Source organism: Ailuropoda melanoleuca, chromosome 8 (genome assembly GCF_002007445.2).
Source record: "Ailuropoda melanoleuca isolate Jingjing chromosome 8, ASM200744v2, whole genome shotgun sequence".
NCBI classification, from domain to species: Eukaryota; Metazoa; Chordata; class Mammalia; order Carnivora; family Ursidae; genus Ailuropoda; species Ailuropoda melanoleuca.
In genome coordinates this window covers 83,459,469-83,482,602 of record NC_048225.1, presented here as the reverse complement: position 1 = coordinate 83,482,602, position 23,134 = coordinate 83,459,469, and the positions used below count along the sequence as shown (strand labels likewise).

The 23,134-nt window shown below is 36.6% G+C and overlaps 1 long non-coding RNA gene across 4 annotated transcripts in view; it reads left to right on the top strand.

Annotated features, from left to right (window-relative positions):
• The window catches only part of LOC105240029, a 180,196-nt gene that overhangs the window by 81,983 nt on the left and 75,079 nt on the right, over positions 1–23,134 (top strand). For 3 of the 4 annotated variants that reach the window (XR_004627272.1, XR_004627271.1, XR_004627269.1), the window contains 3 exons: positions 4,789–4,880; positions 7,366–7,472; positions 22,448–22,566. This is a non-coding gene — a long non-coding RNA (uncharacterized LOC105240029). The remainder of the gene's footprint in view (positions 1–4,788; positions 4,881–7,365; positions 7,473–22,447; positions 22,567–23,134) is intronic. The other variant, XR_004627270.1, reaches the window with a different exon arrangement.

Here is a 23,134-nt window from a genome sequence, read left to right as displayed (position 1 = left end):
ATGAATGAGTTCCCTAGGAAAAAACTGGGAGTGGAACAATCGCATAATATAAAACGAAACAAAAACCCCTGGTGCAGTAAACAGAGGTCTTACTTAAGCCGTGAAAAGAAAAAGTAATGATCAGCCAATTCCCTAACCTCATTGTTGATACTATCAGATCCCCTTGAAAAAGGAAAGACCAGACAATCTTGATGTCCAATCCTGCTGTAACACTAGAAGGGCCACTGGGAGATGCCAAGATAATCCCATCAAGGGGAAAAACAACTTGATGTGCTTTTGACACTAAGAAAGAGACCTAATAATTGGGATGCCTTGGAAGAAGCATATACCCACTCTGTATCCTGCTTTGGCCATTTACCAGGTGCCCTGAAAAGCTGCCAGTTGTGATTGAGGCCCAAGCAAAAGATGCCCTAAGCAAAAAGTGTAAAATGCTAATGAACTATTACTAACCTATGCTCATGGCTGAACAGAGCTGAGGGTGAAAGGAGGGAATGAACGGTTATAAACTAAGACAGTATGAACAATCATACATGCATATAATTTTTCTGAAAACATTGGCAGAAGGCTCCCTATTTTGGAGTACATGTTATCTAATTTGAGAAAGATAGCGATCTTAATTCCTGAAATTTTTCTGATGAATGGAGAATTAGAGCCATTTGTTTGCTATACAAAATAGAAATAGCCATTAAAAGCAGAGGCTGAATATCCTGGTTTGAACCCTGGATAGTTTCACAGTTGCATGAAACTTTCATATAGAAATTGAGGACCCAGAATTGTTTTACCTTGGACTATAGTCTCTTTCCAACCACTACATTTTCTTGCTGAACGTGAATTTTCAGGAACATAAATTAATTCATCTTGGGGTGAAATAGTGTTTTTTTTAAAGATTTTATTTATTTATTCAACAAAGATAGAGACAGCCATCGAGAGAGGGAACACAAGCAGGGGGAGTGGGAGAGGAAGAAGCAGGCTCATAGCGGAGGAGCCTGATGTGGGGCTCGATCCCATAACGCCGGGATCACGCCCTGAGCCGAAGGCAGACACGGCAGACACTTAACCGCTGTGCCACCCAGGCACCCCTGGGGTGAAATAGTTTTAACGTCAGATTAGGTCACCAGTGTGATATGTATAAATGCCTCTAGCTTAATATTTCACTATTCTTAACTGTCCGTTTTATTAGTTGCTTTAGTTATATTTGAGATTTTATTGAGCTTATTTGTATTTTTCTGATGTATCATTGTTGATTTAGGGGCCTTAAAAGTATTATTTATTGATTCATAGAATATAGCTTTGGCTCATTAGGTATCTATTTTTGTACTTCTTTTTTGCCTTAATTTTTTAAATTGAACTATTCCTTTTATATTTTGAAAAAGTTATTTATGGTATCCTATTACCTAGGGTAATTATGTAATGCTTTTCTTACTAAATACTCATTATACTTACATTAAGAGAAAAATGAAGATTTTTTTTGTTTCAATGTATAGTGATACTATTTTCTCCATACTGTGAATGATAACGTGAAGTTTTGTCATGCTGTATAACAGAAATACTTTTGGGGGAAAAAATGATAGGATTTCTAAGACATATAATTGCAAGAAAAGCTAATCTGGACTTTTCATTTTGCTTTTAAGAGACAATGAAGGAATAAGAGCCCATTGTTGGGTGTTTTGTGAACATGCTTCACTTGGATTCTCTGTTTCATTTCACTTCTTGGAATTCTTCTATTCATTTATGAGAAGAATGAATTTCTAAGAGCTATTTTCAGAAGGGCAATGTAAGAGTGTGGAATGAGTCAAAGGTAGTGTGACATGCTTGGCATATATAATCTCAATGGCTTTTTTTTTTTTAATTAGGGTAGTCATCTTAACTGAAAAGAGAAAGAGAGTCTGAAGATACTGTGCCTGTTACGTTGACTTGTAGAATAAAGAAACTTTTTGACCCTGTATGAAGTTCCACTGCTACTCTGATTATTTATCCCAAATTACATTGCTTATTTTACAGCCTACTTTATCTTTTATTAATATGGCTATCTCTGTTCTCTTGTGATTAACATTTGCCTCCGTACATTTTTTATAAATCCTTTCACTTTCTTATATACAGCATAGAGTTAAATTTTTAAATTTTTGTTGTTAATACAATCTTACCAGGTCTGTCTTTTTTTTTTTTTTAAGATTTTATTTATTATTTGACACAGAAAGAGAGAGAGCACAAGCAAGGGGAGCAACAGGCAGAGGGAGAAGCAGGGTCCCTACTGAGCAAGGAGCCTGATGTCGATCCCAGGACCCTGACCTTTTGACCTCAGCTGAAGGCAAACGCTTAACTGACTGAGCCACCCAGGTGCCCCATCATGTCTGTCTTTTAACTGATGATACCCATGTAAGTCCCTTTATGTTTATTTTGATTGTCATATATTTGGGCCAAATTCTACCATCTTACCTATTTTTGAAAATTCCACTTATCTTGGGGCGCCTGGGTGGCTCAGTTGGTTAAGTATCTGCCTTCAGCTCAGGTCATGAGCCCAGGGTCCTGGGATCGAGTCCAACATCAAGCTCCTTGCTCAGCTCTCTTCTTCTTTCTTCAGCATTTTTATCTTTTTATTTTTGACGATTTATTTTTTAAAAAAAGATTTTATTTTTTTGAGAGACAGAGCACTAGAGAGAGAGAGAGAGCAAGCATGAACTTGTACAATATTTTCTTTTCTTTTTTAAAAATTTATTTATTTACTTATTTAAAGATTTATTTATTTATTTACTTATTTATATGAGTCAGGAGGGCAGAGGGAGAGAGAGAAAATCTCCAGCAGACTCTCTGCTGAGCATGGAGCCTGACTGGGGGCTTGATCTCATGAGTCTCAGATCTTGACCTGAGCCAAAATCAAGAGTCAGCCACTCAACCAACTGAGCCACCATGTGCCTCTGTACAGTATTTTCGTAAACTCAGTTTGAAGTTATGAAGTATAACACATATGGAAACATGTAAAAATTATAGGTAGTATTTAATAAATATGGAACATGTAAAAGTTATAGGTAGTATTTAATAAATAGTTACAAAAAAATACCTGTGCACAACTCAGATTAAAAACCATAAGAATCACCCCCAGAAACTTCTTGTCTATTTCATTCCAATTATAAATTCCTTCCTCTTATTTAGAAGTAATCCTTATCCTTAATCCTTAATTTATAATAATAATTTCCTTGCTTTAGCTGTATATACATCCAAAACAAATAGAGTTTAGTTTTACTTTTTGAATTTTATACAAATTCAACCATACTGCATATTTTTTCTCTTCTGGCTTGTTTCTTTCCCTCAACTTTGTTTCTGAAATCCATTCATATTTTTGTATGTAGTTCCAACTCTATGTTTGGTTGCTTTATTTTCTTTCTTTATAATATTCCACCGTATGATTATCTCACAATTTGTTTATCCACTCAACTATTCATGGCCATTTGGGCTACTTCCAGTTTTTGAAAACTGTGAATAATGTGACTAAGGACATTACTGCATGTATATGCTAATGTACCATATCCTCGAATTTCTATCTAAGAATGGAATTATTATACCCAAGGCAACTGTAATGGATATTGGAAAACAATTTTCCAAACTAGCTGATCTAATTTGTACTCCCATCTGTTGTGTATTAGAGTTCCTGTGACTGTACATCTTTAATGTAGTATCATTAGGGGGCGCCTGGGAGGCTCAGTTGGTTAAGCATCTGCCATCAGCTCAGGTCATGATTGAGCCCCATGTCTGCCTCCCTAGTCAGCAGAGAGCCGGCTTCTCCCTCTCCCTCCGCTGCTCCCCTTATTCATGCTTACTCTCTCTCAAATAAATAAAATCTTTTAAAAATTATATTTAAAAAAAAAGATGTTCTGCATGAGCAACAATAATATCTGTAAATAATAGTTTTGTTTCTTTTTTTTTAAATCCTTATACCTTTCATTTCTTTTTCATGTTTATTGTACTGATTATGACTTCCAGTACAATGTTGAATAGAAGTGGTGGTAATGGTTATCCTTGTCTTATTCAAGATTGTAAGAATATGTCTTATTCAAGATTGCAGGAATAAACCTTTAAGATTTTATAATTGGTTATAGATTGTCTTCATCAGGGATGCCCCAGTGGCTCAGTCAGTTAGGCATCTGCTTTCGGCTCAGGTTGTGAGCTGGGGTCCTGGGATCGAGTCCTCCATCAGGCTCCTTGCTCAGCAGAGAGCCTGCTTCTCCCTCTGCCTGCCGTTCCCCCTGCTTGTGGTCTCTATTTCTCTGACAAATAAGTAAATAAAATCTTTTTAAAAAATGTATAGATTGTCTTCATCAGTCATTGAACCAAAAAGCTAACAATTAGGAAAAAAGATTAGCAAATTAATCTCTAAGGTGGTGGGGCACCTGGGTGGCTCAGTCAGTTAAGCATCTGCCTTCAGCTCAGGTCAGGATCTGAAGGTCCTGGGATCGAGCTCTGTATCAGGCTCCCTGCTCAGCAGGGAGCCTGCTTCTCCTTAGCCTCTCCCCACCCTGCTTCTGTTCTCTCTGTCAAATAAATAAATAAAATCTTAAAAAACAACAACAACAAAACTCTAAGGGGGTAAAAGGAAGGAAAAATAAATGTCAGTAAAAAATTAATGAACTAGAAAATAAATATACAATTGTGATTAACCAAACCAATAGTTAGTCCCTTGAAAAGACTAATAAATTGGTAAACATCTCTAAGGATTAATTTTATAAAAAAAGTAAAAGCCCCAAAAAGAATTGTTAGGAATAAGAGGTCATCACTATTGATTAATTGTTGCAGGTATCAATAGATGATAAAATTATGAGGAAATTGGATCGTCAGTCAAAACACTTGACCACAGAGAAAATTCTAGACCCAGATGTCTTTTTTTGGTGAGTATTACCACTACTAAACATTCAAGGAAGAAAAAGGTGCCAGTGTTATACAAATTCTTCCAGAAAATAGAAAAAGTGGGTCTATTCTCCAACTCATGTTAGGATATGTTGAAAAATTGCACCAGCCCAGTTAAACAGGGAAGGAAGAAGACTTTATTCAAGATTATTGCAATATAGGGAAGTGCTTGAACTCAACTCTACTGAAAATAAAAAGTGGGAGGACTGGGGTGAGCTAATAGATACTGGAGGATGTCACCTGGGAGATAGATCAGTGTGATTAGGCTACCTGTTTTTGCTAACCTCTCACAGACACCGGAAGGCAGGGGCTCTGTCTTTCTAAATGATTACTTTTCAAAAGGCTGACTTTCTAGAGAAGGATGGTCCTGGGTTGTAGAAAATTTACATATCCAAGGGTCAAAGAAAAGTTTTACAAGTTTTCTAAAGTAAACATTCTAAGAAAAGGGAGGTGTGGAGCTCATAGTTAGGAAGAAGCCTGTCTAAAATTTTGTTGAGTTGAGAGGAATATGAAGGCCATCTTAGAGGTGAACATAATCTTAATTCTGAAACCTAATAGACTGAGTGCCTGGGTGACTCAGTCAGTTAAGCATCTGACTCTTGATTTTGGCTCAAGTAATGATCTCAGGTCGTGAGATCCAGTCCTGTGTCAGTATCTGTGCTAGGTGTGGAGCCTGCTTAAGATTCTAGCTTTCCCTCTGCCCCTCCCACCCCCTCTAAAAACAAACAAACAAACAAACAAACAAACGTGCCAAAAAAATTAATAGAAATTGTCATGCTTGAGGGTAATTGTGATATCCAGGGATCAAACATTATTGCCAACTTGGTTGTATCCCAGGAATGCAGTATTGGAAAATGAGTTGCTATAATTTAGCATATTAGCATATTATAGGAGAAATATCATATGATTTTTATAATATATGCAAATAAAAACATTTGTTAAAATTCAACATCCAGTCATGAATGATTAAAACAATTAAAAGTGTGAGTGTAGGGAAACTTCTTTAACTTAATAAAGAGTACAAAAACATCTCACAGTTGATAGTAACATTTTAAAAGAGTTCCTGGTTTTTTTGTTTGTTTGTTTTTTTAAAATTTTTTTTTTTAAGATTTTATTTATTTATTTGACAGAGATAGAGACAGCCAGTGAGAGAGGGAACACAAGCAGGGAGAGTGGGAGAGGAAGAAGCAGGCTCATAGCGGAGGAGCCTGATGTGGGGCTCGATCCCATAACGCCGGGATCACGCCCTGAGCCGAAGGCAGACGCTCAATCGCTGTGCCACCCAGGCGCCCCTGTTTGTTTGTTTTTGACAGAGAGAGACAGCCAGCGAGAGGAAACACAAGCAGGGGGAGTGGGAGAGGAAGAAGCAGGGCTCATAGCAGGGGAGCCTGATGTGGGGCTCGATCCCATAACGCCGGGATCACGCCCTGAGCCGAAGGCAGACGCTCAATCGCTGTGCCACCCAGGAGCCCCAAGATTTTATTTTTAAGTCATCTCCACACCCAATGCGGGCCTTGAACAACCCCAAGATCAAAAGTCTCATGCTGTACTGACTAAGCCAGCCAGGTGCCCCAAGAGTTCCTGTTTTTGACTCACAATCAGACAAGGACATTTGATATCACCATTTCTATAAAACTATTAGATATTTTAGTTAGCACACATAGGAAAACAAGCAAAAGTCATAAGGATTAGAAAGGACAAATAAAAGTGATATTATTTATAGATGATATATTTTGAGACCATATTATTTGTGCATACAATATTAGAATTGTTATAGGTTCCCCATAAATTAAACCTTTTCTCATTTTGACTTGTTTTTCTAATGTTTTGGCTTAAAGCTAATTTTTAAAAATATTTATGTGGCTAGACTAGCTTTGTTTTAGTTAGAATTTGCATGGTGTGTCTATTTTGATCCTGTAACTTTTGATTTTTCTATAAATTGGTAGTAATTTTTTTAAAAGCATATAATTGTTTTTTGTTATCCATTTGTCCAGCTTTATCTTTAAGGCATTTATTTTATGTACAATGGATGTAATTACTGATAAAATTTACTTTTGTCTTGTATGTTCTGCTTTTTATTTGTCCCAAAGTGTTTGTATTTCTTTTATTTTTTAATTTGTCAAATTCGTTTTTGGACTTTTATTATTTTTCTTGCCACTAGTTTGGAAATGGTTAACATAGACATCAAGATCTTCAATTAAGACTTTAATGCCCTAACCTCCACTTAATATATTATGGTTTGGCATTTTAATATTTTTTAAAAAGTGACAAGATATTATTATTATTACTTTTTTAATACAATTGATGTTTATTTAAATATACCCATATATTTGCAAATTTCTTTGTTCTTTACTACTTTCTGTATCTCACACAACCATCTGGGGTCACTTACTTTGTGCCTGAATTTCATTCCTTAGAATTTCATTTAGCGAAAGCCTGCTCTCACCTTTTTTTTTTTTCCTGTAGATGTCTTGATTGATGATATTCCCCCATTACTGTGGAAATAAATATCTTCTTACTTTCATTGCTGCTGATGAGAAGTCAGCTTCAGAGTAACAGTGGCTCCTTTGAAGGTAATTTTTTTCTGACTGATTTTTGAAAACTTTTTGTTTTTGAGTTTTGATATTTCATCATTATGCATTTAAGCATGTATTTCAAAAAATTATCTTTTGGGATTTGTTGGGCTCAAATCCCAAAAGATAATTTGAATTTGAGGTTCTCTCTTCCCAGATCGGTAAAATTCTTAGCCTTTATCTTTTCAAATCTTAAACCACTTAAGCTTTTGCTTTCCTCTTCTGATGGTTCTCCAACCAACCAGAAGGACATTTTCATTGTCTTCTTCACACCTATTATCTTACTTTTGCTTTATTCCATTTTTTTTTCATATCTCTGTCTTATGTTCTGGATAATTTCTTCTAATGCCTCTTGTAGTTCACCAGTTGGTTACTTCTTACATTGTATCCAATCATTGCCAGCTCCATACTTTGGTTTTGGATTTTTTTTTTTTTACATGTAAAGAAGTTCATTCTCTCTTTTACCCTCTCGTCCTCATTATCAAGTTGAAGTAATCAACGTTAAGAGTTTACCTGGTATGTATCTTTCCATACCTTTTTCTGTACCAGGTAAGTTTATATAGATACATAGGGTCTTTAAAAAAAAAAAAAAGACCTTTTTTTTTAATTTTAGAGCAGCTTTATGTTTACGATAAAATTGAGAGGCAGGTACAGTGATTTTCCATATACTTCCTGCTCACACAGATGCATAACCTCCCCCAGTATGAACATTGCTCATTAGAATGGTAGATTTTTTACCAAGGATGAACCTACATTGACACATCATAATCACTCAAAGTCTAGAGGTTAGTGTAAGGTTCACTCTTGGTGTACATTCTATGGGTTTGGACAAATACATAATGATATATATCCATCATTACAATATTATGCAGAATATTTTCACTGCCCTAAACAGCCTCTACTCTGCCTATTCATCTCTCCCTCCTCTTCCCTCTCCCCCAACCACCACACCTAGCAACCACTGATCTTTTTGTGTCCATAGTTTTACCTTTTCCAGGATGTCATATAGTTGGAATCATATAGTACATAGCCTTTCCAGATTGGCTTCTTTCACTTACTGATATGTGTTTAAGATTTCTCCACATATTTTTGTAGCTTGATAGCTCTCTCTTTTTTTTTTTTATCAGTGAATAATGTTCTATTGCCTGAACATGCCATAGTTTATTTATCCATTCACCTACTGAAGGAAATTATGAATATGCTATAAAAGCTGCTTTCAACTCCTTTGGGTAAATAACTATCCACTGTTGCTGGATCATATGGTAAAAGTTTAATTTTGTAAGAAACTGCCAATCTGTCTTCAAAAGTAGCTGTTTTATTTCACATTCCCACCAGCAGTGTGTGGGAGTACCTGTTACTTCATATCTTTGTCAGCATTTGGTGTTGTCATTGTTTCATACTTTGGCCATTATCATAGATGTGTAGTAGTAACTTGTTGTTTTAATTTACATTTCCCTGATGATTTTGATGTGGAGAATCTTTTTGTATTCCTGTTTGCCATCTTCATTACTTTTAAAAATTCCTCTTATTTTATTTTTACTCTTAGATGTTCTGTTTTGTTCTTTCTCTCATCTGCTATGTCACTTTTTGTGATTTCCTGTTTCCCATACATAGTTGTAAGTTTGTGAGTTATTTCCTTAAACATGTCAAGTATAATTGCTTTAAAATCTGATTGATTGAATGTTCCAATATCTGAAGGCTTTCATATCTGTTCTCTTCTGTCTTGTTTCTGCAGCTCCTAGAATAGTGCCTAATACCTAGAGTGCCTCCTCATAGTAGCTTCATGATAAATATTTGTTGAAGGCCCATTTCTTCCCTTTGTATCTTGTTTTCTTGTCTACCCCTCCAGTTTTGTTTTCTTGTTTTTACTACATGTGAGTTATAGCTTTTGCAACTTTGGGGGTCTAATGCTTTCTTTACCTCTCCAATTAGAGACTTTCTTCCAAAAACTAGCCAGGAAACTCCCCACTGTTTTTTAAGATATTCAACACTTAAAAAAGTGTTGTTTTGTTTATGAAATTTGTGAATAAGTTTCATTATTTTTAGCAGAAGCGTTATGTGAACCTAGCAAATCATTTTCAGAAATCAGAATTAAGGGGCACCTGGGTGGCTCAGTTGGTTAAGCATCTGACTCTTGATCTGGCTCAGGTCTCAATCTCACAGTCGTGAATTCGAGCCCCATGTTGGACTCCACGCTAGGCATGGAGCCTTCTTTAAAAAAAAGAAAAGAAAAGAAAAGAAATCAGAATTAATTAGTATTTTAACCCCTCCCCAGATTTAAAAACCTCAAAACACTTTAACCCTGCTTCTCCCTACTATGCTAATTTTGTCCAGGATTTTATTCTTTTTTTATAATAATTTTTTATTATGTGATGTTAGTCACCATACAGTATATCCTTAGTTTTTGATGTAATGTTCCATGATTCATTATTTGCGTATAACACCCAGCGCACCATGCAATATGTGCCCTCCTTAATACCCATCACTGGCCTATCCCACTCCCCCACTCCCCTCCCCTCTGAAGCCCTCAGTTTGTTTCCCAGAGTCCATAGTCTTTCATGGTTCATTCCCCCTTCTGTTTACCCCCCCTTCATTCTTCCCTCTTCTCCTACTGATCTCCCTGCTATTTCTTATGTTCCATAAATGAGTGGAAGCCATATGAGACCGTGAGCCTGGGAACGCGCGTGCGACTAGGATTTTATTCTTATCCTTTCTTTAGCCCCATAAATTCAACATTGCTCTTTCTAAATTATATAGTCACTATTTGCTTTGATTTATACACATACATATTTATTGTTGTATTTTCTTTAGTGTAGATTTCTCAATAATAAAGATTCTCAGTTTCGGTTAATCTAGGCATGTTTTTATTTTACACATCCCTGAAAGATAGTTTTGTCTCTCAACAATTTGAAGAAATTATCCCATCTCTCTGACTTCCTTTGTTGCTGTTGCTATCATTCCAATGGTCATTCCTTTGTATGTGATCTCATGTTTTCAGGATTTCTTTTTAATTTAGTCTACTTGGAATATATTATGATTCTACAGAGATTCATTCTTTTATTATATCTCAAGAATTATAACTACTATGTGTTTAAATGTTGCCTCTCCTTTTGATTCTCTAATTCTGGAACTCCGTCTAGGTCTGTGTTAACCTTCTCTTTCTGTCCTCCACATGTCTTTCATATCTCCTGTATCCTTGCCTCTTTGTGATGCGGTCAGTGTAATTTCTCAAGATATATCATCATGAATTCTCTCTGGTGATGTGTTTACTGCTTAACTATTGATTGAGTTTTTAAAATTTCTACAGCTATATTTTCATTTTTAGATGTTTCACTTCCCCTCAAATATATGGGTTCATAGCTTTTAATTGGTTATCTTTGTGATAGAATTCTTTATTTCTTTAAATGTTCCATATATGTTTGCTCAAAACTTATAAGTCTATCCTCTTACAAGTCTGTGCAGGAAGTCTTAGGAGTCTAAATCTGTTCTTTTTGTTTTTACTGATTGTAATAATGTTAACTGCTCTTTTCTTTCTAACCCTTAATTTTGATCAAATTGCCTTATCTAACTATGTGGCATTTCATTGGGTCTAAATTAGGCAGCAGTTCCAACAGAGAGGATTTGCATTGTGCTTCTGCTGATACCCATTGGGTTCCCACAGTTAAAGATTATTTTAGTTTCCTCTAAGGATCCTAGATCACCTGAGAGTTAAGGTTCAACTCAATACTTCATTGTTGGCCTAAGGTTCAGTATCCCAATAGCAGTGCTGCTGCCAGCATTTGCCCTCAGGTTCTCAGGACAACAGAGACCCTCTTGGCTGCCTACTACTCCTAGCTCCCAGCTCTGGCTACAGCTAACTCTATCCACAACCACTCCTCCTGCCAGAAAGACACTAAGAGAACTTCCAAAATTTCTGTAAGACTCACAATACCTCAAGCACCTGTCCTATCCACAGCTTGTAATTCTGTAGGAGGCAGATCCCACAAAACACTTATTCCACATGAGAACGAGAAAGAAAAATTGTAAAGTCAATGCTTAGTCTTGATTTGTAGGCAGAGAGGTATCTGCACTGCTATCAGCATCCTTCTCTATCAGGGACATTAGGATAAAACTACTCTCTAAAGTTGCTTCATTCATTAAGAAAGTCAACCTGTATTTTCGGAGTGCCTCCTAAGTGCCAAGCTCTGTGCTTGTTAGGCACTCAATAAATACCAGGTAATTTGGCAACACTCTATAAATACCATTTTATTTTTCTATTTTCCAATCTTTCTAGTTCTTGTTGCCATTTCTAACTTCTCTACCTTGGACCATGGTTTCATTCTATATTCCTAATCAAATAACAAATATAGGAAATTTAGAAGCAGTCATTAGTAATGAAAGGAAGAGATGATTATGTAAAAATACATTCTACTTCTAAATGAACAAATGGATAAAATGGATCAAAACCCCAAATTATTAACAAACTATTCCAGAAGTAAATTTGAAAGTTTAGCTCTCAAACAGATCCATGGAAACCTATTTAACCTGTAATGTAGCAGATTACTCATATGTTCATTCATTCGATAAATGATTACCAAGGGCCTATTATTTGCCAGCACTGTAATAGGTGTTGGGGACACACTAGTAATAAAAGTAAAATAGTTCCTGTTCCTGCATCACTTACAGTTTAGCCAGAGATACAAACTGTACAAACAATAGCAATGAAAATGCAACCAGCCATGAACACAATGAGGAAGTAAAGGGAGATATAGAAGCACGCAAAACATAGGTAGGCTAGACTGACAAAGGAGAAGGGACAGTGAGAAGTGTGGGAGAAAAGATGTGCAAACACCAGTAGGCAAAAAAAAATATATTACCTCAGCAAAACAAAGAGAAGTTACAAGCGATGGAATGGAAGAGAATGTAGGGCCACGGTTGGGACAGATGATGAAAGATGAGTCTGGAAAGATAAATGAAGGCTAGGTAATTAGTGTTGGAAATTTTTTATTTGTTCTAAGAGTAATGACGAGTCACTGAAGGACTTTGAGCATGGAAATAAATGGAGTAAGTTTTCATTTTGCAAAGATTCTTTAGCTAGAGTGCGAAAAATGAAATGGAATGGCGAAGCAGGGAAATCTGGGAAACCAGGTAACACATTTTCAGTGATTCAGGTGAGAGATAATTTTGCCTTTACAAAATTAATGAGGATGAATATGGAGAGAAATGGATGGCCTCAAGAACAATTTAAATGTGCTGCTTGTATGGAAGTGAGAGGGTTAAGGAAGACAGTTCAAGAAATGACTCTAGATTTGGCTTAATCAGCTCTCTCTAGGAGACAATAGTTGCAGCTGGAAAAGTTGGATCTTAGGAACCCATGGTCCTTGCTGCCAAACAAGCTTCTGTAAGTATGCTTGTGTGGAGAAAGTTTCCTGCTGTTTCTTGTTTCTGACTCAGAGAAGAGAGAGGATTCTTTATTTGCTCATCCCCAGCTGAAGAAGAAATGCTATCTCCAAAAGGGCAGTAAGTAGAAGCAAAAAATCAAGTTGTCAATTGAACTTGATGGAGATGAAGGAAAGACCAAGGAAGATCTGTGAGTGGCTGTTACCCAGGAGTTGGGGAAAGTAGGGATCCGAGCTTGAACCTAAGTTGGGGCCACTGCTATCTAGCTACATCTGGTGGGACTTATAGACTGATAGGATATGTCCATGAGGAGCCTAGAAGCCTTCCAGAAGAGAGCACATCCAATATAGTGCTAAACATTACAGAAAAAAGGTGAATCAGAGTACAACAGAATGTTTGTAAAAAAGAGGTTGAAAAAGTATGGACTCTAGAGCTAGAGTGTGGTGTTTAATGACCAAGGTTCAAGTTATGACTTTACCACTATATAACCCAGTTTCCTTATTTGTAAAAGGGATAACTTCCCTACTTATCTGATAGGGTGGTTGTGAGGATTAAATGAATTGATATGGGGGCACCTGGGTGGCTCAGATGGTTAAGCGGCTTCTTTCAGCTCAGGTCATGATCTCCAGGTCCTGGGATTGAGCCCCACGTTGGGCTCCCAGCTCAGCAGGGAGGCTGCTTCTCCCTTTCCATCTGTCTGTCCCCCTGCTTGTGCTCTCTCTGTCTCTCTCAAAAGAATAAATAAAATCTTTAAAAAAATTTTTTTTTAAAAATGAATTGGTATGTACAAAGCACTTAGAACATTCTCAGACACATAATGACTCAATAAATATTAGTTATTATTATTAGTATTATTATTACTTTACTTCAGCAATTCATAGACTTCTAACTGGAGTCTTGAGGTGAAGATGAGGGTGACAAGGAGTAGGTGAGAATATAATAATGAAATGATGGTCTTGACTAAAATCTTGCTAATATATTAGGGCACAAGAATTACCAAAAAAGGAGTGTGTGTCATACTGTCAGACATAGCATGGTACCCACTGGTGCAGGGAGGTGGTGGCTTACACTGAACACCAGACACAGGTTCCACATAGATTCCAGGCAGTTAGCCTCCCTGAAGGAGACCCTGTCCCCAAAATATAGGTCAAGGTCATCCCTAGATCATGTTCTATTGCTGCTTTAACTTTCACTGTTTGTCATATGATATTTAGTCTCACAGAGGCATATTACCAATAAAAAAAATAGTATGACTTATTTTTGAATTAGCAAATAAGGTATTTGGAAGCATTCTGAGTAAACTCTCAGTTGTGTTCCTGCTGAAGTACGTGAAGTACATGCCACTCGCTCAGTAGGAAAGACTTCTGGCAGACTGACAAAATGAATCATTGCTGAAATGTATTCAAATAAAATTCGAGAGCAGAACAAGGGATAGAGTCTAACAGGAAATAAGCCCCATGGGTCATTCTGAGTTATAACTTTTTCGGTGTGTCTGTATGAGTTTAAGTTTATTTGAATAATACTAGGATGTACTGTATTGAGTAAGGGGAAGACTTTTCTGTAACATACGGGAAAGTTTTCTTTTATCACTCAGGTTTTATCATCTGGTTTTTCACTTTTTATGCAAGTTTTTTTTCCCCTTCATGTTAGAATAATTTTAGTCCATGTTTTTTTCAAGATATGACTAACTTTTATTTTATTGTCTTTAGAAAAAGCTAAGGAGTCACAATGACTTTTTTTTTAATCAGACTAGACCCAGTCTGCACAAAATTTGAAATTCATCCTTAGTTTTCATCAGAAACTTGACAAAATAATTGATACTTTCTAGTCTTCAGGTTTCAAGGCACTTTTTACATCCCTTTTTCACTCTGCATCCAGAGAACTTTTAAAAAAAACTCCAGTATGGGGGTGTAATTTCCCTGCTCAAGACCGTTCAATATTTGTTTGTTTGTTTTTTAAAGATTTTATTTATTTATTTGAGAGAGGGCGAGAGAGAGAGAGAGAGAGAGAGAGAGAGAGAGAGCGCGCGAGCACATTCCAGTGGGGGGAGGGGCAGAGGGAGAGGGAGAAGCAGGCTCCCCTGCTAAGCAGGGAGCCAGATGCAGGGCTTGATCCCAGAGCCCTGAGATCATGACCTGAGCTGAAATCTGATGCTTAACCCACTAAGCCACCCAGGCACCCCAGGACTCCAGTTTTATCCATTGACCATACCAGGCCTGCTCCAATCTGGCACAAACTTAACCAATGCAGCTTCAGGCTTCCAGTCTGATTCCTCTTTGTCTCTGCACTCCAGGTACACAGGAATTACTTCTGCTCTTCAATGTACAGTCTTGTTTCTAGATCAGATACTGAAAACCCAAATATAAGCAGGGGCAGATTAATTAAAATTGGTCAGCTGTAAGAGAGTAAGGAGGGTGGTCTCTATGACAAATTGGAGGGCACCTACTTAAGTGAAAGTAGATGCTCCTTGGTTCAGTGGGTTGCTGCCATGTATTAGATCCTCTCATTTTTCAAGGAACCTGGAAGTTTCTTTTTTTTTTTTCTGTAATCTTGAAGTTCTTAAATGTTGGCAACTAATTTGTTTAAACACTCTGAAAGTCAACAAATCATGTTCTGCTTTCTGTTTTTATTCCTGTAAACAGCCAGATTGTTAACTCATAAAGAAACTAGTTCTTTTTATTATTCCCTCTCCCTGGCCTTAGGCTCTCATCTCCTCAGGAGATTCCCTCCATCAGTTAATTCCCTTGCTCTACAGTTTGCCCAACAGCCCTGACAGTTCCTTTTGTAACATTCATCATTCTTTTTTGAGTCACCATTGTTATTAGACTTTGATGAATTCCATGAAGTTAGGACCATGCAATCTTTTTTATTATATCTAGAACAATGCTTTCATATCTAGATATGAAAGTCCACTCAGTAAAGATTTGTGAATCTAATTGAAATAAATTACAATGTTATCATCATTATATTCATGTTAGGTATATCTATCCTATATTATCCTCATTTTATAGATTGAGAAATTATAACACTGTGGATTTAAAATGATCCCTTTGAGGTCATTCAGCCCTTAGTAATAAATTCAACTTCTGACTCAGAGATCATAGCTCTTGTCACTGGCCCATGCTGCCTTTCTTAGTAATCCTTAGATTTTTGTAATGTTGAAAGTCTAAAATCTTTGACCACTATAAATTCCTTAGAACTAATCCTGAATATATATTTGAGTATTTGTTATACAGAGTGAGGTCAAAGGGGAAATCTAGGAAAGCAAAAATAAACAGCATTGCTAAAAGACATAAATAATGTGTCTAATTTCGTAAAAAAATTTTTTTAAAGATTTTTTATTTATTTGACAGAGATAGAGACAGCCAGCAAGAGAGGGAACACAAGCAGGGGGAGTGGGAGAGGAAGAAGCAGGCTCATAGCAGAAGAGCCTGATGTGGGGCTCGATCCCAGAACGCTGGGATCACGCCCTGAGCCGAAGGCAGATGCTTAACCGCTGTGCCACCCAGGCGCCCCAAAAATTTTTATTTTTTTCTGGATTCAATACTTTAAGCTACAGTTAACATTTGATTAGATTTTAATAATTATTAATTATTTGATCCATTCATTCATTATTCTAAATCTCTTTTCTCCATTATAGAAGGTTACGGTAAGTCTTGATCATCTAAAAAACCTATTTTTTGTTTATCCCCATCCTGGTTGCTGTCTATGAATATGCTCAAGAGATGAAAGAGGGGAAAGAGAAAAATAAAAGAAAATGTGAGAAGTAGGATAAACAAAACAAGTTAGAAAGAAGCTGCTAATATCACTGAACTGTAAGAAAATAATAGACAATAACTTTATTTTCTGGGTCTGTTTTAAAATTATAATCAGAAAAGACCAAAGATTTCAAGAGGGCAATTTGTTGCTATACCTCGAGACCATAAAAAAGTGTTTATACTTCTTGAATCAATAATGCTATTTCTAGTATTCACTCTTAAGACAATAAATACATTCAAAATATGCTGATAGTTTTATAAATTATGTCATATCCCACCAAGAGGATAACACAAAGATATTAATGACATTTTTGAAAATATTCCATGATAGAAGTAAATGGTCATTACATAGGGTTATGTAAGTGCAAAAAGATCCAAATATTTTTATAATATATAATCTCACTATTTTTTTGAAGATTTTATTTATTTATTTATTTATTTGAGAGAGAGAGAGAGAGTGAGCATGAGCAGGGGGAGGAGTGGCAGAGGGAGAAGCAGACTCCCTATTGAGTAGGGAGCCTGACATGGGGCTTGATCCCAGGACCCTGAGATCATGACCTGAGCCAAAGGCAGATGCTTAACTGACTGAGCCACCCAGGTGCCCCTATAATCTCACTGTTTAAAAAAAGTGAAAATAAAAGGCTAAAAATAAATTCTCCCAAATTTGTTATGTTTGGGTAGTAAAATTATGGACAATTTTTATTTTCTTTAAAAATTTTTCTCTATATATTTCTGCTTTTTAGATATGATCTTTTATAGATGTCAAATCAAGAAGGAAATCAAATTGTGAAATGCATCCTTAAAGGCAAATTATAAATACCTAAATAAAATATGTGATGAAGTAAGTCAATTTTCCCAACTCTGAACTTCTTTCACATCAGTTGTGTCTATTCTTCCCTCTCTCTTTTTTGGGTCTTGAAACATATGTAGAATTAAAATAAATCAACTATAGTATACAAATCCCTATAGTAGGCCAAATAATGGCCTCTCAAAGATGTCCACATCCTAATTCTCTAAACTTGTGAATAGGATACCTTATCTGGCAAAATGGACCTCACAGATGTGATTAAGTTAAGGATCTTGAGACAGGAAGCTTATCTTGGGTTATTTGCATGGGCCCAATATAATCACAAAAGTTAGAACCGGGAGACAGGAAGGTCTTAGTCATAAAAGGAGATAAGAGAGTAGAGAGAGAAAAGAGGGAGAGAAAAAGACAGACGGAGAGACAGAGAGGAAGAGAGAAAGAGACAGATATGGGTAGATATTTGAAGATTCTATCCTACTGGCCTTGAAGATGCAAAGAGACTATAAACAAAGAAATGCAGGTGGCCTCCAGAAACTATAAAAAGTAAGGAAATGGGTTCTTTTCTAGAGCCTCCAAAAGAAATACATCCTTGCTGATTTGCAGACTTCTCGACTTTAGGACTTCAGATCTCAAAATTGTAAGATGGTTGGTTTGTGTTGTTTTAAGCTGCTAAATTTGTGGTGATCTTTTATAGCAATAATAAGAAACTAATAGAATCCCAGAAGTTATTTTCTGGTAAGAGAATAGAGTTATTGGTTAATGCTAGATTTTTAAAATATTTCATTATAGGTTTTTAAAATCATGCACAAAAATTTCAATCATATAGGAATAATAGTTTGGTGAATTCCTTAGTATGGATCATTTAGCTCCACGAATTAACATTTTAACAATCTTCCTTCATCTGTCCTACACCTTTATTTTCTTTTTGCTGGAGTAGACTGTATTTTATGGCTAATCACAGACATTATGTCATTCTACTTATAAATATTTCAATATGTATCTTTAATGATTAAGACCTTTGTGTGTGTGTGTCTTTTATTTTTTTAATTTTTAAAAAATATTTATTTATTTACATAATCTGTACACCCAACATGGTACTCAAACTCACAACACTGAGATCAAGAGTTGCATGTTCCCCGGACCAAGCCAGCCAGGTGCCCTCATAAAGACTTTTTTGTTTTGTTTTGTTTTGTTTTTGAGAGAGAGGGAGAGTGAGTGGGGGAAGGGGCAGAGGGAGAAGGAGAAACAGAATCCCAAGCAGGCCCCGGGCTGGGCATGATCCCACAATCCTGAGATCACAACCTGAGCTGAAATCAAGAATCAGACATCAAACTGACTGAGCCACCCTGGTGCCCCTAAAGACCTTTTTTTAAAAAATTCAATCCCTTGTGACTATCATATTTAACAAAATAATAATAATTCCTTAATAACATCTAATACCCAGTTCACATTCATATTTTCCATGTTATCTTCCACATGAACTTTTACAGTTGGTTTATTAGACTCAGAATCCAAACAAAGCCCACACATCACATTTGGTTTTGTCTCTCATTCTGTAACAGTGTCTTTCACCCACCCACCCCCACCAAAATCCTACTTTTTCCTTCTATTGAGTTGTTGAAGAAAATGAGTATTTGTCCTATCAAATAGGCTGTTTTCTAGATTTGGGTGGTTACTACTTAAATTTTTCTTTTCTCCCCCAAATTTCCTGTAAACTAGTAATTAGACCTAGACGCTTGATTAGTTTGACTAGATCTATTCTTAGTCTGCTTGAGTTGCCATAACAAAATACCATAGATAGGGTAGCTTAAACAATAGACATTTATTTTTCTCACAGTTCTGGAGGCTTGGAAGTCCAAGAAATTGCTGGAAAGAGGTTTCATCCTGAGACCTCTTCTCTTGGTTTATAGGTGGCCACCATCCCTCTGTGTGCTCACATGACCTCTTCTTTGTGGACACAAATGGAGAGAGGTAGAACAAATCTCTGGTGTCTCATTAAAACAGCACTAATCCCATTGTAAGGCCCTCCCTCATTTAAACGAAGTTACCTCCCAAAGGCTACATCTCCAAATATCACACTGGGAATTAGGGCTTCACCATGTGAACTTGGAGGTACACAGTTCAGTCCACAGGAATACAATTCAGTGGCCTGGTTTATCAGTAATATTATTGTACAGGTGAGACTGTGTGCCTTACACTTCATCACACCACAAGAATATGTCTGGTTGACTTGCATTTAGTGAGGCTAAGATCAGATGATGTCCATTTGATCTGTAAAGTTTGCCAGGAGCATTTTTAACCACTGATATATCTGTTATTTTATTCGGAGACTCCAAACTTGAATAAGTTAAGGATGCAACAAGAAAAAGAATAAAAACAAAAGTGTATACTTTTCAAACTAGTAGAAGAAAAAAGATGGAATGATAAAAAATACTCAGTAATCTGCTCCTCTACCCAAAAAAGGCAAGAAAGAGAGATAGAGGGGGAAAAAAAACAGATAACAAATAGAAATCACAAAACAAAATGGTAGATTTAAATTTAAATCTATCATTTATTACATAAAGTATAAATGGACTAAATGCCAGTTAAAAGACAATGATTACCAGATTGCTTTAAAAGCCTATCTATATGCTATTTAAAAGAGATAAATGTAAAACATAAGGGTACAGAAAATTTGAAAAGGATGGAAAATTAAATAGCACAGAAGCACTACCAAAAGAAAGCTGGTATAACCATAATTATATCAGATAAAATAGGCTTTAATAAAAAAATAAGGTACAATGACTAGAATTATACACAGCAATGTGCATGAATCATATAGAAATAATGTTGAGCTAAAGTAAAAAGACACAATGCATACATCTTTATTATACTGAAAATATCAAGCAAAACTAAAGCATATTTTTTGTATGCATTCATGGGATGTAAAAATATGAAGAAAAACAAAGAATAGTATTACATAAATATCAAGACAGTAGTTACATTTAGTACAAAGGGGTTATAGTGCAGAAAGGACATGTGCCAGGGGAAGAGGGGACAGCTGCTGCTAAGGGCCAGGCAGTGTTTTATTTTTTGATGATGGTTGCATGGGTATTAACTTTTAATTATTTTTATATTATGCTGTGCTTGTCTACTAATACCACTTTAACAATTACCAGAAACATAGTGACTTTAAACAACACAAATTTATGAGGCACCTGGGTGGCTCAGTTGGTTAAGCATCTGACTCTCGGCCCAGGTCATGATCTCAAGGTCATAATCTCAGGGCCATGAGATCGAGCCCTGTGACAAAACCCACACTGGGCTTCACACTCAGTGCAGTCTGCTTGAGATTCTCTAGCTCCCTTTCCCTCTTCCTCTCCACCTGCTAGCATGTGCTCTCTAAATAAATAAATAAAATCTTAAAAAAAAACCCACATATTTATTTTCTTATAGTTCTGTGAGTTAGAAGTCCAACACAGGTCTCACTAAGCAAAAATTAAGGAGTCAACAGTACTACATTACTTTTTGAAGACTCTAAGGGAAGATTTATTTCTTCCCCTTTCCAACTTCTAGAGGCCACTGGCATTCCTTGGCTCCTAGTTCCCTTACTCCATCTTCAAAGCAGAAGCAGCTTCTCATATACCATTCTGACTTCCTGTCTTTCCTTCTTCTTTCACTTTACCCACCTTTTTGGTTTGCAACCTCCTAGGGAGCTTCCTGAGTATAATCTGAAATTGATCCCCATAATCAAAGAGTGGGGAAAGACCAAGGAAAGGAGCAGGCCACTTCAGACTGGTAAGTGGCAGTTTTAATAAACATGGGAGCTTACATACAATTCTTGACTTTGGCAGCCACAAACAAGTAGGTATCCATGCCTGCCCATTGAATCTTTAAAGTTTATATACAGGCCTTAACTGGGTTCACTCATATATGTTATTCAGATGGTCTCAACACCATATCACTATCTCAAGGCTGTCCTTGGGGCAGCTTCTGGGGGCAGGGAAGGCAAGCAGGATGCACATTGCAAGGACAAGTGAGGAAGTGAGGAGCCTCTGATTGCTGGAATCCTTTCCACAGGTCAACGGGCAGTCACATCCTTTCTATAACCACCTGTAATAACCCTTGTGGATACATTGAGCCAATTCGGTAATCCAGGATTAAGTCCCCATATTGAGCTTCTTTTCAGAGAGAAAGAGAGAGAGAGTGAGAGCAGATGAGTGGAGGGGTGGAGGGGCAGAGGGAGAGAAAGAATCTTAACTAGGCTCCATGCTCATGTGGAGCTCTGTGTGGGGCTCGGATCTCATGACCCTGAGATATCATGACCTGAGATGAAATCAAGAGTCGCATGCTTAACCAACTGAGCCATCCAGGTGACCCAGATTTTTTTTTTTTTTGAGAGGGAGAGAGAGAGCACATGCATGAGCAGGGATGGGGGACAAGGAGAGGCAGAAGGAGAGGCGAGAGAGAATCTCAAGTAGGTTCCATGCTCATCAAGGAACTGGTCTCAGGGCTCCATCTCACAACTGCAATATTATGACCTGAACCAAAACCAAGAGTTGGACACTTAAGTGACTGAGCTACCCAGGCACCCCTTAAGATTATTAATCATACCTGTATTTTTTCCATGTAGGTAATATATTTAAAGGTCTTGGTGATTAAGACATGGATGTCTTTGGGAGCCATTTTATTACTTACCATAGATGTGTATATATGTTTTATTCACTTTCAGGTGTGTATATTTCAAAATAGAATATTGAGAGAGAAAAAAAGGGGAAGAAAAAGGAGAAGAGGAAAGAACAGCAGCAAGAACTCAGTATTTTAAAAACTGAAATATTGAAGTATGTGGTAACTTAGTAGACCCAAGAAATCTGAATTTGAAACAAACAATAAGAGATTCAGGAAGTAATTTTTTTTCCACTGTAGATCCCTATGGGCTCAGAAGTTATTGGCACCAGATACCTATGAAAGTGGGGGTGAAGGTAAGGTAAAAAACAGGATGACTGGTTGACATTCTGTTTAAGTAGTCAGACTACTTTCCTTACTTTCTGTAGCTAAACCTTGGCAGAAAACTAGGGGACTTATAGAGAAAGGATAGAATGAGGATCTGTGGACCGGAGGACAACAGCTACAGTTGAAGACACAAGCACCTTACCAAAGTCAGAAGCTTTATGTGAGTATTACCTATTGAATGTTGTGGTACTTGGTTTTCTCATACATAAAATAGGGACAATAGAAGTCATTTAATAGATCCGCTTGGAGGATAATGAATTTAAATATTTGGCACTGTGTCTGAAACACATAGAAGTGCCCCTAAAAGATGATTTTTTAAAATAATCAGTATAGCCATGCATCCAGAGGTAAGCTGGATCCTTTCCATTTGCCAGGTCTTGACACATCCACCCATCCATATCTGTGATGAATTGAAGATGAGCCTAAGAAAACATATTGAAATTGAAGAACAAGTAGAATAGATAGTGTGAGAACAAGCAGAATAGGCATAGTGGTGGTCTACTGTTTTTTGCAAATAAAATAACATGTGTGAGTTGGCAGTATCTGTATCTTTACAAATATTGTATAGATAACACAATTTTAGGTTACTTTAAGTACCTAAAAGTAATAAACTGATTGGTAAATTTAGGTTCCAAGTAGATTTCTTGATAGAATAGTTTACTGAGTTTGTATTATTGTAAATATTTTTTTTAATTATAAGTTTAAAATAATCATGAAACAACCTTATA